This window comes from Dipteris shenzhenensis, chromosome 14 (assembly GCF_047967505.1).
Source record: "Dipteris shenzhenensis isolate YYH24624 ecotype China chromosome 14, Dip_SZ_1.0, whole genome shotgun sequence".
Taxonomy (NCBI): Eukaryota; Viridiplantae; Streptophyta; class Polypodiopsida; order Gleicheniales; family Dipteridaceae; genus Dipteris; species Dipteris shenzhenensis.
Window position 1 is genome coordinate 52776798 of NC_141609.1, and position 17725 is coordinate 52794522.

At 49.0% G+C, this 17725-nt stretch overlaps 1 protein-coding gene across 1 annotated transcript in view; it reads left to right on the forward strand.

Annotated features, from left to right (window-relative positions):
* Window positions 1-17725, forward strand: part of LOC147894808 (dynein regulatory complex subunit 7-like) — a 589338-nt gene that overhangs the window by 502425 nt on the left and 69188 nt on the right.

The window sequence follows — 17725 nt, forward strand, 5'->3', positions numbered from 1 at the left end:
CACCTCCCAAACACTGTCCTCCCTAGGAGGAGGAAGAGCTAGGCTGTCAGGGGGGACCGCCTCGTGGATTCCAATCCTTTGGATGCTCTGACCCTGTATCCGGTAGGCTGGTGAGATCTCATCAATCTGAAACGCGCGTCCTCCCTCTGTCAACCAACCCCCAGGTGTAGTCTCTGTAAAGAGTCTGCACAATGGCACTGCCCCTCTACTTGCATCTGCTCCAACCACGGGCCGATGGGCAACTTCGTGGGTTGCCAGCCATAAGAAGTATGAGATCTTCCTCAGCCGCAAGCTGGAGCACAACCGCGTCCAAAACCTGGAGCGCACATCCCAGGGCACTCTTTGGGTCACCCAATGTCTCACTCTCGAGGGGGTCCACCTCGACGAGTCCATCTGAAGTCTCGTGCCAATCCAAGTGGTGTAGGAAAAGAAGGGCACCTCATCCACTGTCTCAGCTAGACTGCCCCTGGAGGGACAGAACCACTCCCCCAGATCCCACTGGACCTCCCTCATGGGTCTACCCTCCCAAAGCCAAAGTCTCCATCTAGAGGCGTTCTGCTCTGAGATACTGGGAGGGTCAATGTGCCACTCCTTCCCCAAATGTCCCACCACTCTGATCATCTACTAGTGAATCCCATCAAGGCTCCCATCCGTCTCAGGATGGGAGCCTTGATCAATGTGCCACTCCTTCCCCAAATGTCCCACCACTCTGATCATCTACTAGTGAATCCCATCAAGGCTCCCATCCGTCTCAGGATCACTCTCAGTGAGTGGCTAAAGTAGGCCTCCAGGTGCTACACAAAAGAAGCCGGGGTGTGTGCTACCACGCTGCATCAACATCCTCAAGGGAACACCAGTACGGGAAAACTACCCCAACCATCTATTGTCTCTCCAAACATGAAGTCCTTCCCACTAGGACTCAGGAATGGCTAAGTCCAATTCGCCCATCCGCTGCCCTGCCCCTCGCAAATGTGCTAGGGCGTCAAGCCTCACCTCTGTCTCCATAGGTAGTCTGCTCCAACGACCAAAAGACCCTACTGAACCACTGTACCCAATCAATGTGAGTCCGCTGTCTGAGCATACGTCCCTCTTGATCTATGACCTCTAGGTGCCACATAAGGGACTAGCACTCAAACTCCTCTCTACATCTGGGTGGAGCACGGATGAGACCTCCTGCTAGTCTCTGCCAAACCCTATGAAGACTCCTCATCAAGGGGGAGCCCTTCCCCGGGGGACCTCTGAGAAGATCCATCTATGTGAAGGCTACCACTGTCCCCCAATGCGTGGGGTGTTCCTCAAAAGCCCTCGTTGTAAGAGGAGCTTCCAAGGCTCTACACCTGGGGTGAGGTCACGAACCACCAACTTGCCCAGAAGGGCCCTGCTCTGCATCTCTGGATCAATGATACCCAAGCCTCCCAGTGCCTGCAGCATGATCACCGTCTGCCAAGCTACTCGGGCCCTAGTGTTTCTCGTGCCGTTTGAACCTGCCCAAAGGAAGTTCCGTACCAACCGTCGGAGCTGCCCAATGCATCCTCTGTGAAAGCACCAACAGGAGGCAATATACCAAGCCATGGCAAGAAGGACCTAGTTTGCCACTAAGGCGTGACCTGCTAGGGAGAGTTTGGTCGATCTCCACTAGAGAAGCTTGTGCCGAACACTCTCAAGAACCGAGGCAATCTGCTGCTCTGCTGTGATGTCAATACCCACCTGGCATCCGAGGTATCTTGCTGTCTGCCCCACGGTATACATCTGAAGCCAAAGTTACTCCCCCACTCCCGGATCTCTAGTGTCTCCTCAAAGCCCGTGAAGAAGCCTATGGATTTTGTCTAGTTGATCCGTGTCCCCAAGGCCTCACAATAGATAGCCAGAGCGCCTCTGACTCTCTCTAGACTCGTTGTGGTGCCCTCAACATACAAGGCCGTGTCATCTGCAAACTCCGAGTCAAGGAGCTCCTCTTCCTGTCTGATTGGGAGCCTCAATGCTGTGAGACCCGCCACCTATGATCTCAGATAGTAGCCTAGAGCCTCTGCCACAAATAAGAAGATAAAGGGAGCTAGTGGGCAGCCCTGGCGGACCGAGCGAGAGAGAGGAAAGGCCTCGCATGTGTGTCCTTCGATAAGCATCTGACTAGAGCTCCTTGCATATAGCATTGAAACTCCTCTGACCCATCTATCTGAGAAACCCAATCTTCTCATAGTGCCCTCCAGGAAAGACCACTCCACCCTGTCGTAGGCCTTCTCGAAGTCCAAGAGAAGGATGGCCAGCGGCTGTGACTCCTCCTTGGACCAATCCATTGCCTCCCAGATGTGAATATGTTGTCTAGGATATTGTGCTCCTAGACAAACCTAGTCTGTGTGTCATGGATGATGTCGGTAAGATGGGGTTGTAAGTGCAAACTCAAGACCTTGGCGAGGATCTTGTATGCAGTATCAAGCAGAGTGATCGGCCTCCACTGTCGAATATCTGACCTATCTCCCCTTTTCGGGATCAAACAAATCCACCCCCTACTCAAGGATTGAGGGAGAAGGCCTGTGTCAAAAATCTCCTGGCAAGCTAACTGAAAAGGGATGGAGATAATCTCCCAAAAGTTCCAAAAGAAGGCCGGAGTCAAGCCATCCTCACCTGGGCACTTCTGGATCGGGAGAGCCTTGAGGGCTTCCCAGAGCTCCTCATCAGTGAAAGGTTCCTCAAGTCTACTGCATAAGTCCTGCAAGACTACTGTCGAAACGTGATCTCGAGCTAGCTCTCGGTCCACAAGACCAGCGGGGTCATCCTCCCTGTCTGAAAGAGCTAGCTGTAAAAACCGGTGGTCATGTCAAGAATCTCCTGTGGGTTAGTGTACATGATACCCTACGAGTCTCGGAGACGCTGTAGCTGTGTGCCTGTCAATTGAGGCCCAGTGGTCCGAAAGAACTGCTTCGTCATCCTGTCCCCCTTTTGCACCCAACGGGCCTAGGAGGAGTGATAGGAGAACTCAGCCCGCCGCACGTGTCCTGAAGCTCAAGACGAGCGCTCTCAAATTTGTCACTAAGCCACTGCGAAGCTGGGTCCTGCTCCCTGAGCCTCTCGATGGAGGTGAGGTCTCTCCTCAAAGCCCGATCACGCTCTTGAAGGGTCCTCCTCCGCCTAAGGGCGTGAGCCTGCAGCTCCTCACTGCTCCTCTGAATCGCATCGGCCACCCACACAGCCCAGCCCTCACATGGTGCCATCTCTGACTGCTCCCAAATCCTTGCCATGACCTGTTGGATCTCCTTGTCCTGCAGGAGGTCCTCTGGAATGCAGACCCCCTTCTGGGGGAGACCTTGGCGGGACTGATCCAAGTGAAGTACCACTAGAGAGTGGTCTGACATCGTGGTACTTGCTAGAATCCCAGTAGTGCCTAGTCCCCAACATAGAAGCGGTCTAATCTCTCTAGCAATCCATCGTGTCTCCTCTGTCCAAAGGAGAAGAGAAGGCTGCCAGGAGTCCTGTTGAACTCTGGCTCTCTCCACGGGTCTCTACCACCGATCATGAAAATGAACTGCTCCCATGTGCTACGCTCTGCTGTTGGCATCTTAGAGAACAAGGCGCCGCCCTGCTTGTCTTCCCCAAACTCCAGGTTGTTGAAGTCACCTCTAACAATCTAGGAGTCAACGTCCGGAAGACACTCTAACGGCCTCCTCCAAAAGGCCGGGCGATGCTGTCTACATGCTAATCCTAGACTCTCCCGTCCAAACTCTCATCCAAACTGCCCATCTTGGAATGAGCTCACCGACCTCTGAAGTCCCCACAGTAGGACAGAGCAGAGGGGTCTGCATCTGAGTCTCATAGACTTTGGTGTCGTCTGATGTCTGCAGCTGAAAACATGTGCTCCTGAATCATAAGGATGTCCACTGCCCGCCCTACCGCTGCCCTCTGCAACTCTTGCGGAGTATCAAGTACTGCAGCTGGCTACGAACACGGTCGTGGAGCCCATGTATGTTCCAACTCACTATGGTCCAGCTCATGAGGACAAGGGAGTCAGGAACAAGGCTGTCCTGTGAGTGGGTGCTTGTCCTAGAAAGACCGTCTTGTGTGAATTTGTCGAGGGTTTAGAGGGCGAGTAGTCAGTGTCTGTGCATCGCCGTACTAGGGTGGATGCCGACTCAATACCAATCTTACGTGCCCACTTCATCATCAAGGAGGCTTCCAACCCGAATAGCTCCGTGCACTTCTGGAGGGCCTTCTCCACCTTTGCCTCCAACAGCAATCTGATACCTCAAGTCGCCAAACCACACACCGTCTCCTCGCACGTGAAGCTCAGCTAAAAGTTCACCTGCGCACCATGGGCGTACCAAAGATCTAGTCCCTGTGGTCCCATCCACTCATCCATCATGAGTGTAATCTGGTTACCCAAAATAGCATCAAACACCTCCGGGGACCACTTCTCTAACCCTGTAGGGACAAACGGAAATCTCCAAATGGGGTGTGTCTGAGATCCCACTGCACTGATCAAACCCCCCTTCCGAGCGTTACCTCCAATGGTAGAGGGTATGAGTCCGGAATCTCCAGATAGTTCCAGGGTCCTAACCTCCAGTAGTCCCGCGGTAAGGGATGCCTAGGCTGGAGGTTGGGAGTTGCTTCATGAATAACTTCATCAGACAAACCAAACCAATACCAGCAAGAGCGTTGTCATTGAGATTTTCCCATTGTAGAATTTCCTTCTCATCTGTTAAAGGCTTTTGGTCTTTTTCACTAACAACATTCCATGCACCTTCCTTTATAAGAAGAAGCCTCTGCTTGGTTTGCCATGTTTTTTTTTTAAAGCAAAAAAGAGACTTCTATTAAGTAAGAAAGAAACTTGCTAGAGCAAGCTCTATGCGGAAATACAACATGCTATGCATGTAATAAAAAACACCTCAGAGGAATGAGGTAGAAAGAAACCAAGGCTGAGGCTGAAAATGCCAACTCAACCCTGTAGAAGTCTCAGCAAAGGAGGGAGAGTCTCTCCAATCTCTGAGAAAAGTAACTCTCTTGGAGGAGGCTGCTCGAGATGATTCCTACATGGTTGCCCAAATGGCCATCAGAGTGTGTACCATATGTGTCAAGTACTGGCCAAGATCTGAGAAGGGTGAACCTGAGAACCCTCCAAAGCCTCAGTGCCTTTGGCTCTCCAAATGTGCCATGCTGCAATGCTAGCTAAGACCTCCCATGCAGAGTCGACCGAGGAATGAGCAACCCTAAAGAGAGTGGCCGGAACATCCTCTAAAGAGCACGACTCCACAAGGTGTCGTCGGATGTGAAGAGCCGAAGAGGAGTCAAGTCTCTCAAAAAAGACCTGGGGCCCTGAAAGAGTAATCCAAGCCATTGATCCCCAAGTCATATAGAAAGGTAGGCGAACAAAAGTGCTGAAAAGTCTTGCAATCCCCTTCCATATGATTCTCACCTGTCTGCAATCCCAAGTGAAGCCAAAAATCATTACCCCAATCCGGGGTGTCATCATCGCAAATCCAAAAACCATTGGATTTATGCCAATTAATGTGTGCACCTGCAGCTGTGCAAAATAAATCCAAGGCTGTTCGGAAGGAAGTGAGCGTCCTGGGGGAGGCATCCAAAAGCCGTGTCATCTGCCAACTCACTATCCAGGAGCTCTTCCTCCCGGCGGATAGGAAGCCTCAGCCCATAAATATCAGCTTGAGATCTAATGTAGATACTCATAGCTTCTGCCACAAATAGAAAAAGAAAAGGGGCAAGAGGACATCGCTGGCGGACTGATCTGGAAATCTAAAACCTGTCTCCTCTTACCCCCCCAATGAGCACCTGGCTATGGGCTGATCTGTAGAGAGAGGATACTCCTCTAATCCATGCATTTGAAAAACCAAAGCGAGATAGAGTACCCTCTAAAAAATCCCAGTCTACTCTGTCGTAAGCTTTCTCAAAGTCCAAGAGTAGAATGGCCAATCTCTGGCGGCTCGTCATGGCCCATTCTAAGGCCTCCCATAATTATCAAAAATACTTCTGCCATGCACAAACCTTGTCTGCGTGTCATGAATCAAATCTGGAAGAAAAACCTGTAGCCGCATACTGATGGCTTTTGCCAAAATCTTGTAAAAGGTGCCCAATAGAGTGATGGGTCTCCATTGAGACACTAGATTCCTATTACCCCCCTTTGGGATGAGATGAATGAGACCATTTGTAAGTGAGTCTGGCATCTCACCAGAGTCCCACACGCCTTGCAGGGCTGATGTAATGTGATCACCAATCTACTCTCAAAAAGTAATAAAAAAGGAAAGAGTAAGTCCATCCGAACCTGGACATGATCCAGTGGAAGAAAAGAGAATACTGTGACAAAGAAGCTGATAGTTTGCCATAGATCCAGAAAAACCTGTAGAACCTGTGTGCTGGAAATCTGAGAGATAAGAAATAGGAGATTCTGTCTAGAAGGTCTCTAGAATATGAACAAAACCACAGTAAATGCAGAATACTCTCAGATGTAAGGTGACATCTTGGACATAGAGGTGAAGCTATCCGCCTTTGAGCCAATTTCACCCCTACTGGAAGAATACCAACAATACATCTCCATAAAAAGAGTCGTTGCTTCAAAGGCATTTTCAACTTCCATATCAATTGCAATTTTCCTTTCCACCAGGCTAATGACTTGTTCAAATGCCATAGAGAATTAGCATGATGGGCAATCCAGGGAGGAGGTAATATCAATCAATAAGCCTATGTAGAAGTCAATAAATGCAAAGGCCTAGAGGATATGCTTGTATTTGAAGACTGAAGGTGCCAATCTTGAAGCCTGTCTCTGACATTCAATGTTGGAATCGGAACCAGAGGGAGTAAGAGATCAACAATAGCTTTCCAAATAGGTCTATGATGCATCCCCAGATTGTATTGTCGACATGCTATTGGAAAAGTAAGAATATTTCCTTGCATATCTACCACGTCATCAATGAACCGGATACCCATTTTCATAAGATTGTAAGCTCTGATGGGTTGTTGAACAGCAAGGGGAGAGGAAAACACAGCACTCCAATGAATACTTTCCATTCTGAGTGAGGAAGCTATAGAAGCAGGACGGGGAGACCATTTGATGTGAGAGAGTACTTGCTTCCAGTCTTGAATCAAGGAATTAGAAAATGGACAACCAGGGATTTTACCTTGAAATTTGCCAAGTACTACTTCCGATGGATCAACTAGCCAATGTCCATAAGCATTTGTGCTCATCTGTGCATCCAAAGAAACATACATCTCATCCTTCACCAATACAGGGATACACTGCCAAATAACCTCTCTGGCATCATTTATAGCCTGTGTGCCCGGATCTGCAGTAAGAAGGGATGAAAAAAAATCTGAAGCTACACGCATGACAAAATCAGGATCTGACTGTAACACCCCATCTGAGTCAACAAGCTACGAGACACTATCTCTACTATGTCTAGGCCCATGAGTAGAGAAAAAGTGTTTGTTGACACTGCCACCTATCTGAATCCAAAAGGATTCCCGAGCATGAAAGGCATATTCTGCTTTCTGATCCAACAATGTCTGCATATGAGCCCTTGCTACAGCAAGGCGCTCCTGAATCCAAACATCTGTGGGCCGCTTTTGCTCTTCCCTCTGAAGGGACGCTAACTGCTGGCGTATACCAATCTCAAGTCTCCTGGAATCAGCAACTGTATGATAATAGTCACTAATTCTAGATAAGGTTGCAGCTATCTGAGATGGGTGGACAGCTCCACCCTGTATGTGAGAAACCCAAATCTATAAAATATCCTCCATGAGGCTCTCCTCTGCATAAAAGCATCCGGAATCTTGACACTGGCAGAGCATCCTCTCCGATGAGGCTCAAGAATCTGCAACACCACTGGAAAATGATCTGAGGTGGAAACCCCAGTAGAAATGCATACAAATCTCCTCTATCACCAAGTGCCCAATCGTCTACATAAAATCTGTCAATACGTGCATGGATGGGCATGTGTATTCTCCTGTTCGACCAAGAGTAGAGGATTGACTGTGGCATAACATGAAAGACATCATCCAACCAAGTGTCCCTGCCACTGTATTGAAAGAGAAAGGCATCCCAGGCTGCCCTCTCCAAAGAATGAATTTCACCCTGTTTGCCTCCCTTTTTGTCTGAAGGCAACTCAACCATGTTGAAGTCGCCACTAATGATCCAAGAATCTGCAATGGGGGCCCAAGAGAGTAACTTCTTCCAGGATTAGGAAGATTTTTCAATGTGGTAACAACATGGTCATAATCTTCAGGCATACTTTTGAGCAATACTGCCATTGCATCATCTGTAGTGATTGGAGAGTTAATAGAAGCAAGTTGAGTCATGAGACTCCATATGTGATTGACATGAGCAGCCAAGGGAGTGCCACTAGCCATCTTCAATTCAAAGAAAGCAATCTTAAGTGACAATTTTGAGATGTGAGAGCTAGCACCAAAAATAATATCAAGCTTCTGCCAAGCTTTAGAAGGAGACTCCAAATCAGAAATATGATGAATATAGTCATCTCCTAAGCCAAGAGCAATAATGCCATAGGCTTTCTCCTCTCTAGCAGGATCTCGTGCCGGGCATGTAGGAGCTGAGGATTCTCCAGCATTAGAGGCTGTTGAAGAAGAAGTTGAAGCAGGTTTGACAAGCCCCCAGAGGTTTTCCCTCATCAATGCAAACTTAACTTTCATCTGCCATGTGTGAAAGCCTTTACCATTGAACTTATCCATATTCAAGAAGGTAGCCATGAGAGGGTCTAACCCAAAATGGGCAGTGTCTACTCTCTTACAAGGCTAGAAAGAGTTGAAGAGCTTCAAAGTACAAGCATTTAGAGTAGCAAAGACTTGTAACCAAATTCCATACTACAAATCATAATGGAAATGATGCTTCAACTTGCATGCTTCATAGAAATGGCTAAATGAAAGTATTCCAAGAAAATCCAGGTCTAGCAACCTAAAGGAAAGTTGTAGCCACAATTGTACTGATGCTATTCAACACTTTAAAACATCAGAAATGCTAAAGTAGCATCTAATGTAGCATCAAACTCACAACATTGTCAAAACTGTCCAAAACAGAGGCCTGAACTTGGAGGGCTTGTATCTCACTCTTCAAAGCAAAGAAAAGAGGGCTTTCTAGGTAGAAATAAAGCTGGTATACCAGAGAAGAGCCACTGAAGAAGAGAAGCGAGATGCCGCATCACGTCGCCATAGCCAGCAGCTTGAATGTCGACTGGTTTTTCGTCTGTTTCTCCCTCCCTGGTGGACCATTTCACTTCAAATATGGACAGGAGCTAGCTCATATTGTTGTGCAAGCTTGGCTCATAGAATTTTTGGAATGGCTGCTCCAGCAAGTCGCATTGCAGGAAATAGCATCAGGAAGAAGGCGACTGTTGCACAGTTTCGTGGACACCATTGTCTAATTCCTCTAACGTGGAAGGTCACCCATATGAAGGGTCTCTCCAGCCAAGCGTTTGGGCAGAAAGGGGCAAAATGGAGAGGAAGGTCAAGAAGAAGAAGAAGATGAAGAAGATGACATGGCATAAATGGGCTCAAGGAGGATCATAGTGCTCTGATACCATGTTGAAGAAGTGAAAGGAAAGCATGAAGCTGAACACGAAATGAGAATGCTTGCTTGCTTATAGAATGAAGAAAGGTGAGGTCCATATGTAGGCACCTCTTACATGAGCCACCAAGCTCCACAATCATCTCCTCAATCATCTCCTCAATCAGCTCCTAGAATCTCTCAATCATCCTATGTGGCATCTACCACCACCTAACAGTGCTTATGGGCACCTAACTGTGCCTCTAGCACACACACATAGAACCCAAGGTGTGCCTGGGGCATATACCTTGAGATATCCCATCACCCTGTTATGACAAGGTCGTCCACATAAAGGACCACGATCATACACCTGCCTCCTTCTCTGAAGATATACAAATTTGCATCAGATGGGCTCCTCTTGAACCCGTTTTGCAGAAAGTAGGCATCAATTCGCTGGTACCACGCTCGTGGGGCTTGTTTCAGCCCGTAAAGTGCCTTCTTCAGTTTACAGACTTTACCTTCTGAACCGAGGATCACAAAACCTGGTGGTTGTTCCATGTATACCTCCTCCTTGAGATCTCCATTCAGAAAGGCGGATTTTACCTGAAACACGGGCCAACTTCCCTGGGCTACTAAAGCCAAAACACTGCAAATTGTGGTTAGTCGAGCTATGGGAGCAAAAGTATCCTGATAATCAAAACCATGTACCTGTGCGAATCCTTTTGCCACGAGCCGAGCCTTGTGCTTATTCAACGTGCCGTCGGACTTGTACTTGGTCTTGTACACCCACTTGGTGCCGATTACCTTGCGTTTTGGTGGTCGATCCACAAGGTCCCAAGTATTATTCCTTATTATGGAGCCATACTCCGACTGCATAGCCTCCATGCACCTATCATCACCCTGTGCCTCTTCAAGACACTTGGGTTCTTCAGCACGGATCACCTCTGTCATCAAAGCATAGTTGACCAAGTGTTCCCGCGTCCTTCTTTGCTCCTCTAATCTCTTGGACCGGCGGTGTTCGGATGGTTCCTCCTCAATAACTGGAGGTTCTCTGCCGTCCAAAAGCTGCTTTACCCACTTCGAGAATGGCCGTTGCCGTTGTGATTCTGCAGGCTCTTCTTCCTCTTCTTTATCTTGAATCCTCCCAAGCACCGTTGGGGGAGTTCGGTCTGCTGTTGGTGGTTGTACTGGATGGATATCGTGGTCCTGGTTGTCTGGGAAGGAAGCATCCTCCTCCAAATGATGCGGCTGTTCTGAGAAGACCACATCGTGACTTACTATTACCTTCTTGGTAACAGGATTATAGAGACGGTAACCCTTCGCCTCTTCACTATAGCCCAAGAAAATACATTTTCGGCTCTTCGGTTCCCATTTGGTCTTGTTAGCATCAGAGACATGACAAAACAGTCACATCCAAAAACTCTGAAATGTGCAGCTGAAGGTTTCTTACCAGAAAAGGCCTGCAGTGGAGTCATCCCATTCACAGCCTTCGTGTAGCTACGATTTAGAATGTAAACTTCCGTGTTACATGCTTCAGTCGAGAAAGTCTTTGGCAAATATTTCCCTTTCATCATACTCCTGCCCATTTCGTAGATGACGCGCATCTTGCGCTCTGCTACTCCATTTTGCTGTGGTGTATGTGGCGGGGGTTTCTGCCTCTTGATCCCGTGACTTTTGCAGTAACTTTCGAATTCACTTGATGTGAACTCACCACCTCTGTCTGATCTCAACTTCTTCACCTTCCTCCCCGTTTCTTTCTCGACCATTACATTCCATTCTTTGAACTTACTAAAAGCCACATCTTTAGTCTTCAGGAAGTATATCCATATCCTTCTACTGTAGTCGTCGATCAGCGTCATGAAGTAGTAGGAACCACCCAAAGCTTCCGTCTCCATCTTTCCGCAAAGGTCCGTGTGAACGAGCTCTGGAGGAGCCTTTGCCCTGTTGGCCTCTTTAGGAAAGGGCTGCCGATGCTGCTTGCCAATCATGCAAGCTTCACATACATCGGGAAGATCTGTGATTTCTGGTAGGTCTGCAATCATTCCACTTTCGTGCATCTCCTTTAAAGAACTAAGGTTTAGATGACCAAACCTCTCATGCCACAGCTTAGTGTTGCTCACATCGGTGCAAGCACTGAAGGCTGAGAGTTCGTAAATGTTGTTGTGCCATGTACCTTTACCAATGACCTTCCCTTGAAGATCCAAAATCTGTGCGCCATTCTTATCGAAGTGAACTTTGAGGTCCCGATCTGTGATCGCAGAAACAGACAACAAGTTCCTCTTGATATCTCGCACAAGTTCCTCTTGATATCTTGATATCTTGATATCGGACAACTATTTTACAACTCCATCTGGCTTAAGAACAATCGTACCTTTTCCTTTTGCTAGACATTTTGCATCATTGCCGACTGCTACCAGGATGTCATTCCCTACCAGATGTAGAGAGGTATACCAATCCTTCCGACTGGTCATGTGGCGCGATGCACTACTGTCAATAATCCATGGTTGTTCCGCAAGTACATGAATTGCCTCCGTGCAAATCTCCTCGATTGCTACGAACAGCTCTACTGGTACTGCCTGCGTGCTATTGTTGGACTCTTTCTTTACTCCGTTCTTCTCATCTGCAATCTTCTTTTGGCACTCATTCTGCTTGTGCCCTGCCTTGTTGCAATAGAAGCACTTGATCTTCTTCTTTCTCTTCTTATCATCACAAGAAGATGGGTTACGAGAGTCCTTACCCTTACCTTTCTTTGATCCAGCATAGAAAGCCGAATCTTCTCCAGTCCTCGTCTTTTGACGCATCTCGTCCTCCAGAAGCATTGCGCTGAAAGCCTCAAAGTTGAGGGGCGGATTTTTGTTCTGCGTATTCAGCGTCGTAACAAGACCGTCGTACTTTGGTGGGAGAATCCGTATGCACCTTCATGCTAGATTCTCGCTGGTGATGGTGATGGTGATGCCAATCGCAGTCATCTGATCACGCAGATTCTTCACCCTGGTGATGAACTTCTCTGCCGGTTCAGACTCAGATAGTTTCTCGTTCGCGAGTTGAGTCTCCATATTCTGAATCCGTGTCTGATTCGTGGTCTTGTACTGATTTTTCAAGACCGTCCATGCCTCCTTCGCTGTGGTAACATGTTGAATTAACGCCATGACAGAGTCACTTACACTGCAGACAATAGAACACAGCGCATCTGTATTTCTTCTTGTCCACGCGAGAATCTCATCCGTAGTTGGTACTATCTGTTGTGCTGCATTAGCCGGATTTGGTCTCGGGACCGGCTTCATGTCCACCCTAGTAGCAGTATCTCAAAGCTTGTATGCGCTTAGGATGGTCTTCATCTTGAACTTCCAAAGTGGATAGTTAGTACCGTCCAACTTTTCGCTTTCGCCGAACGGTGGGATTCGCAGTCTTGTGGGCTGGGCCATCTCTCACAATCTGCTCGCAAACAGAAACACACCACCAAATCTTCTTGCTAGAGCCCAAGTTCTGATACCATGTAAGAAAACAATACAACGTCTGTGCTCAAAAGATAACAGGATCTCGTATGCAAGAGAGAAAACAGATAGGATGGAGAATAAAAAATTTGATTACTGTAGAACTGATACAATAGATGGCGCTGCCTCCCAGCCATGTGCTCCTATGTGAGAAGCTTCGATGGCATGCTGGAAACAGTAGAGGACGGAGGCTGGATGCTAAGGAATCAGGGTTGATGTAGCCAGTGATGATGATGGGCTTCACGGGATTGCTCTTATATAGCCACCACTCGTAGTCGGTTAGACTCAATTGGGTGACCGACCCAGTCCGCCCAAAACAGCCAACTGGGAGTCGGTCTCGAAATAGGCCACCGACCACACGATAGAACCGGTGTGCAAAATAGAGCAATACACCTATGGTTACCGTTCGGCCCACAGCCATCCAGGATCATCTGGGGCTCCAAACAGGCCCCGCAACCTGAGAGGGGCTTCCCCGGGAAATGCTTCGTCTACCCTCAGTTTGGTCAGTCATGGGATGCCTTCCCGCACTTGCATGTAGCCTAGTTGGCAGTGTGCCAGCCATCAGGCCACACATGGCCCCCATCTGGTGTCCAAACCAGGACCTACCGGATAACTGAGCTACTCAAATGCCTTCTCCTCATATGGGGGGCTTACAAGTAGAGTTAGCTGGTTCCCGCGTAGTTACACGAGAGTGGAGCATTGATATCTAACACAATCTTACGCCCTCCAATCAAAATAATGATCCATTGAGCTCTAGAGGGGGAGATAATACCATGACCAGCAACCAAGGGGAGAATAGAAGGAGAGATCGAAATGCAAGTACCTCCCCTTGTGCCCATAGCAGGTGACCAAAAGGTATGTCCTGAAAGCAGTTTGCCAGACTTAGAAGAATCACTGCATCCAACTTGTGTTCCTGGATAAAAAGGATATCAATAGCACCTCCAGTGACACCTGGATGAAGCTGATTCTGGATCAGCTGCCTACGGCGACGGTGTGGAACTCTGCCTAGGCCCTGTATGTTCCAACTGACTATCCTCGTCAATAGGAGGATGCTGGATGGAAAGGCTTACCCGACCTAGTAGAGGAGACCAGCTTCCCCTGGGCCGAAACACTCCTGCTGAGGGCAGGAAACTCAACAGGTGAAAGGATCCCCACACCTACTGAAGGGGAGGCCCTATCAAAAGGAATCCCAATGACCGGGACCCCTAAGGTGGAGGGCACAAACTCCTCATCGATGAAAGTAGCCGAATTTGCCAGTGCCGAAAAGAGTTCCTGATAATCAAGTCTGGCTGAGGAGTGCGAAGAAGACCTGCACTCGTGGAAGATGGAGGAGAAGGACCTGCCAGGCCTCTATCAGCAGAACTGAAGCTAGGGGCTGAGGAGGCCTGTGGCTAGGCTGAAGAGGAATCTGGAGTCCTCATCTGTACTTGCACTTTCTCGGTTGTCCTGACTGTGGCAGGAACAGTCTGCGGGAAGAAGTACCTATAGCCCCCTCGTGGTCAGAAACCAAGGTGACTGGGGCTGGTCCATCTGAAGGCCCCTCCTGGTGTGGAGCTGTAGTGTCTGGGGCTGCAACAACATCCACCTCTGGAGTGTGGAAGGCGTCTGTCTGAACAGGATCAAAGGTCTCCTCCTGAGTTAAGGGAGCCGCTCTGATAGCTCTCCACCATGGTACTAGGTGTGCTACGGGCATTAGGCACCCTGCTGCCCCTGGTGGTCCTGGGGTGCACGAAGCAAGGCACCTTGCTGCTCCTGGTGGTCCTGGATTGCATGGTACAGGGTGCTGGGGAGATACAGTTGGGGTAGTACGTGAAGGAGCCGCACCAGAAGACCTCTTGGGTCTTTTTCTCTTCCTTGGGCAGTCTCTAGCAAAGTGCCCAAGGACAGTTGGGGTAGTACGTGAAGGACGTGAAGGAGCCGCACCAGAAGACCTCTTGGGTCTTTTTCTCTTCCTTGGGCAGTCTTTAGCAAAGTGCCCAAGGGTCCTGCAAATCCTGCACTGGTCCTGTCTACCTGAAGTCTCGACTCTCTGTCGAAAGAGAGAGCCGTCTGGACGTTGAAGCATGATGTGGTCATCTGAGATGTTAGGGTCAGAGACAATGACCCTAACACGAGTCACCCCATTTGCACTGACTACCTCTACTGAGGAAGAAGGCATGCCAGGAAGGGGGGGGATCTCAGTGACCACTCCGAATGTGGCTCTGATAGTGGCAAGCAGTCGATGGTAGACCTGAGGAAGACCAAGAAATCTAATGAACAGTGATGTGACCTGCCTGTCCTCCTCAACCGGATCAAAGCCCAAGGTGTAGGGTAAAAGAAAGATCTTCCTCGAACCCAAAGCCAGGGGATTAGCTTTGAGAACAAGGGCTGTGGACTCGTGGGAGTCGAAAACCACTTGGAAGAATCCACGTCCCAGAAGTCGAATATCCTTGAGGTGTGGGGCGAGATCTTCTGGTAATGCCGCCAGCATCCAGTCTCTAGCCTGTGATTTGGAAGGGTGTGACCCAAAGATGCAGGCGAAAAGTGACGTGGAGCCCTGTAATTCCATATCTTTCTTGAGCTGCTTCAACTCGTCTTTTGAAAAAATGATTGTTCTCGCGGCCAGTGGAAGTGGATGGAGATTGGCTGAATGGGGATCCATTCGCTAATCGATGTGAAAAGGCCGATTCCAACACTGAAAAAAGCTTCGTCCATGAAACTACTGCCCAGAACGCCCTGGAACATGGGCGCAGGAAGAAGGAGAAAGAGAGGGTAGAAAGAAAGAAAGAAAGAAATTTTATTAAAGGTCCACGGAAGGCCATACATGGCCTATGGGACACAAAATCATCCGAAAGGAAAATACATCATCAACGATGCGCCAACTAGGTGGCCTCATCGTAATACCGCTAAGAGAGGGGAAGGGAAAGAGAGGAAAGACTGAGGGGGGGAGACGGAGGTAGGCTGAAGGGGGTGGCGTAGAGGAGCTGAGCTAGGAAGGAAGGGGGTGGGGAGGGAGAGGCTGGTCAGGGAGGACCTTTTTTTTCCCCTTTTTTTTTTTTTGGGGGGGGGGGGGGGAGTAAGGGGGGGTTAGGAGGGAGGGAGGGGGCTGACCGGGAGGGAAAGGGAGGGCAGGGGAGAGGAAAGAAGGGGGGGGAGAGGAAAGGAGGGCAGGTTAGGAGGGGGGGGGGGGGGGAGAGGGAGGGTGGGGGAGGGGGTGGGGGAGGAGAAGGGGGCGGGGGGGCTGGCAGGTGGGGGAGAGGGAGAGCGGGGAGGGAAAGGTAGGGGGCAGTGGGGAGGGGGAGGTAGGGGGCAAGGGGGGGGGGGGGGGAGAGGGATGGTGGGGGAGGAGAAGGGGGCGGGGGGGCTGGTGGGTGGGAGAGAGGGAGGGCGGGGAGGGGGGGGGAGGGGTAGGGGTGAAGGAGGGGGGCGGGGGGGCTGTCGGGTGGGGGAGAGGGAGGGCGGGGAGGGAGAGGTAGGGGGCAGCGGGGGGGGGGGGGAGAGGGAGGGTGAGGGAGGAGGGAGAGGGGGCTGGCGAGAGGGGAGGGAGAGGCGGAGCAGCGAGGGGGGGAAGAGGGGGGGCAGCGAGGGTGAGGGAGAGGGAGAGGGGGCTGGCTGACAGAGGGAGAGGGGGAGGGCAGTAGCTCACGGGGAGAGGAGCAGCTCAAACGGAGAGTCGGATAAATGACAATAATTGGTTTGCCATGTTGGAAAGTTCTTGCCAGATAATTTCTCAATAATAATAGCAAACTTGTAAGAAATAGTTTGACCTTCCTGTATGGACAAGTCATTGAGCTTACTATTCAAAGCAATGCTTCTTGCTTCATTCTTCACAATCCACATACTTTTCACTCTATCCCAAGCTGCCTTTGTGAAGGTGCATGATGGAGAGGGAGAGAGAGAGGGTAGGCTAGGGAGAGAGATAATAATACTCAAAGAGAGACATAATAAAATGGAAATGAAATAGCAAGAGCAATGAACAAAATGAAAGTACTCACATGTATACCAAAGAGCTTGTAGGCTTGATACTTGATTGATTTGACACTAGACAAGTACAACTCTTATATAGAGCACGCACACACATATGAACACCAATGCATATGGGATAACTCCCAATGTGACCAGTAGCATCCATAGGACACACTAGACTAGAACTCACACTAGGACAACAATACAAGTACTTGGTATATGTAGTACCCAAGTACTACTGGTCAACCATAAGGTTGACTTAATGCCTACAATACCATATCTTTGTAATCTCTTACATGATCCATATATTTTCTAAGCATATTCTATTTTGGGTACTTTGCTCTGGGTTGTTTCCAAAAATGAATGGAATAAATGATGTGTGTTGAGTCAATAAGGTTCTCTGCCTTGGATAGTCCTCCTAAAATGATATATTGCTTTTATATTTATGGTGTTTGGCTGTGAGTTCTAGGATGTTGGTACATTAGTCTCCTATACCTCTGAGTTGGTCATGCATCCATGCATGATGAACATTTGAGCCATGTTAGTTGAGCCTCTGAGTCTATACCATGCTCACTAGCCTCTGAGTCATGCTCACTTGCCTCTGAGTTAGCATGGGATCCATGTCTAGTTCTAGACCGTCATTGCACAATTTGATGACCGTCATTACCATGTTTTGTTCTTGGTTCCATCCAAGGAGTCACTCACCTTTCCTCCATGGGGGGATGTTAGGAAATGGAGTCAAGATAAGTGAGTTTGGTGAAATTGGATGCATTGAGTAAGGTTCTTG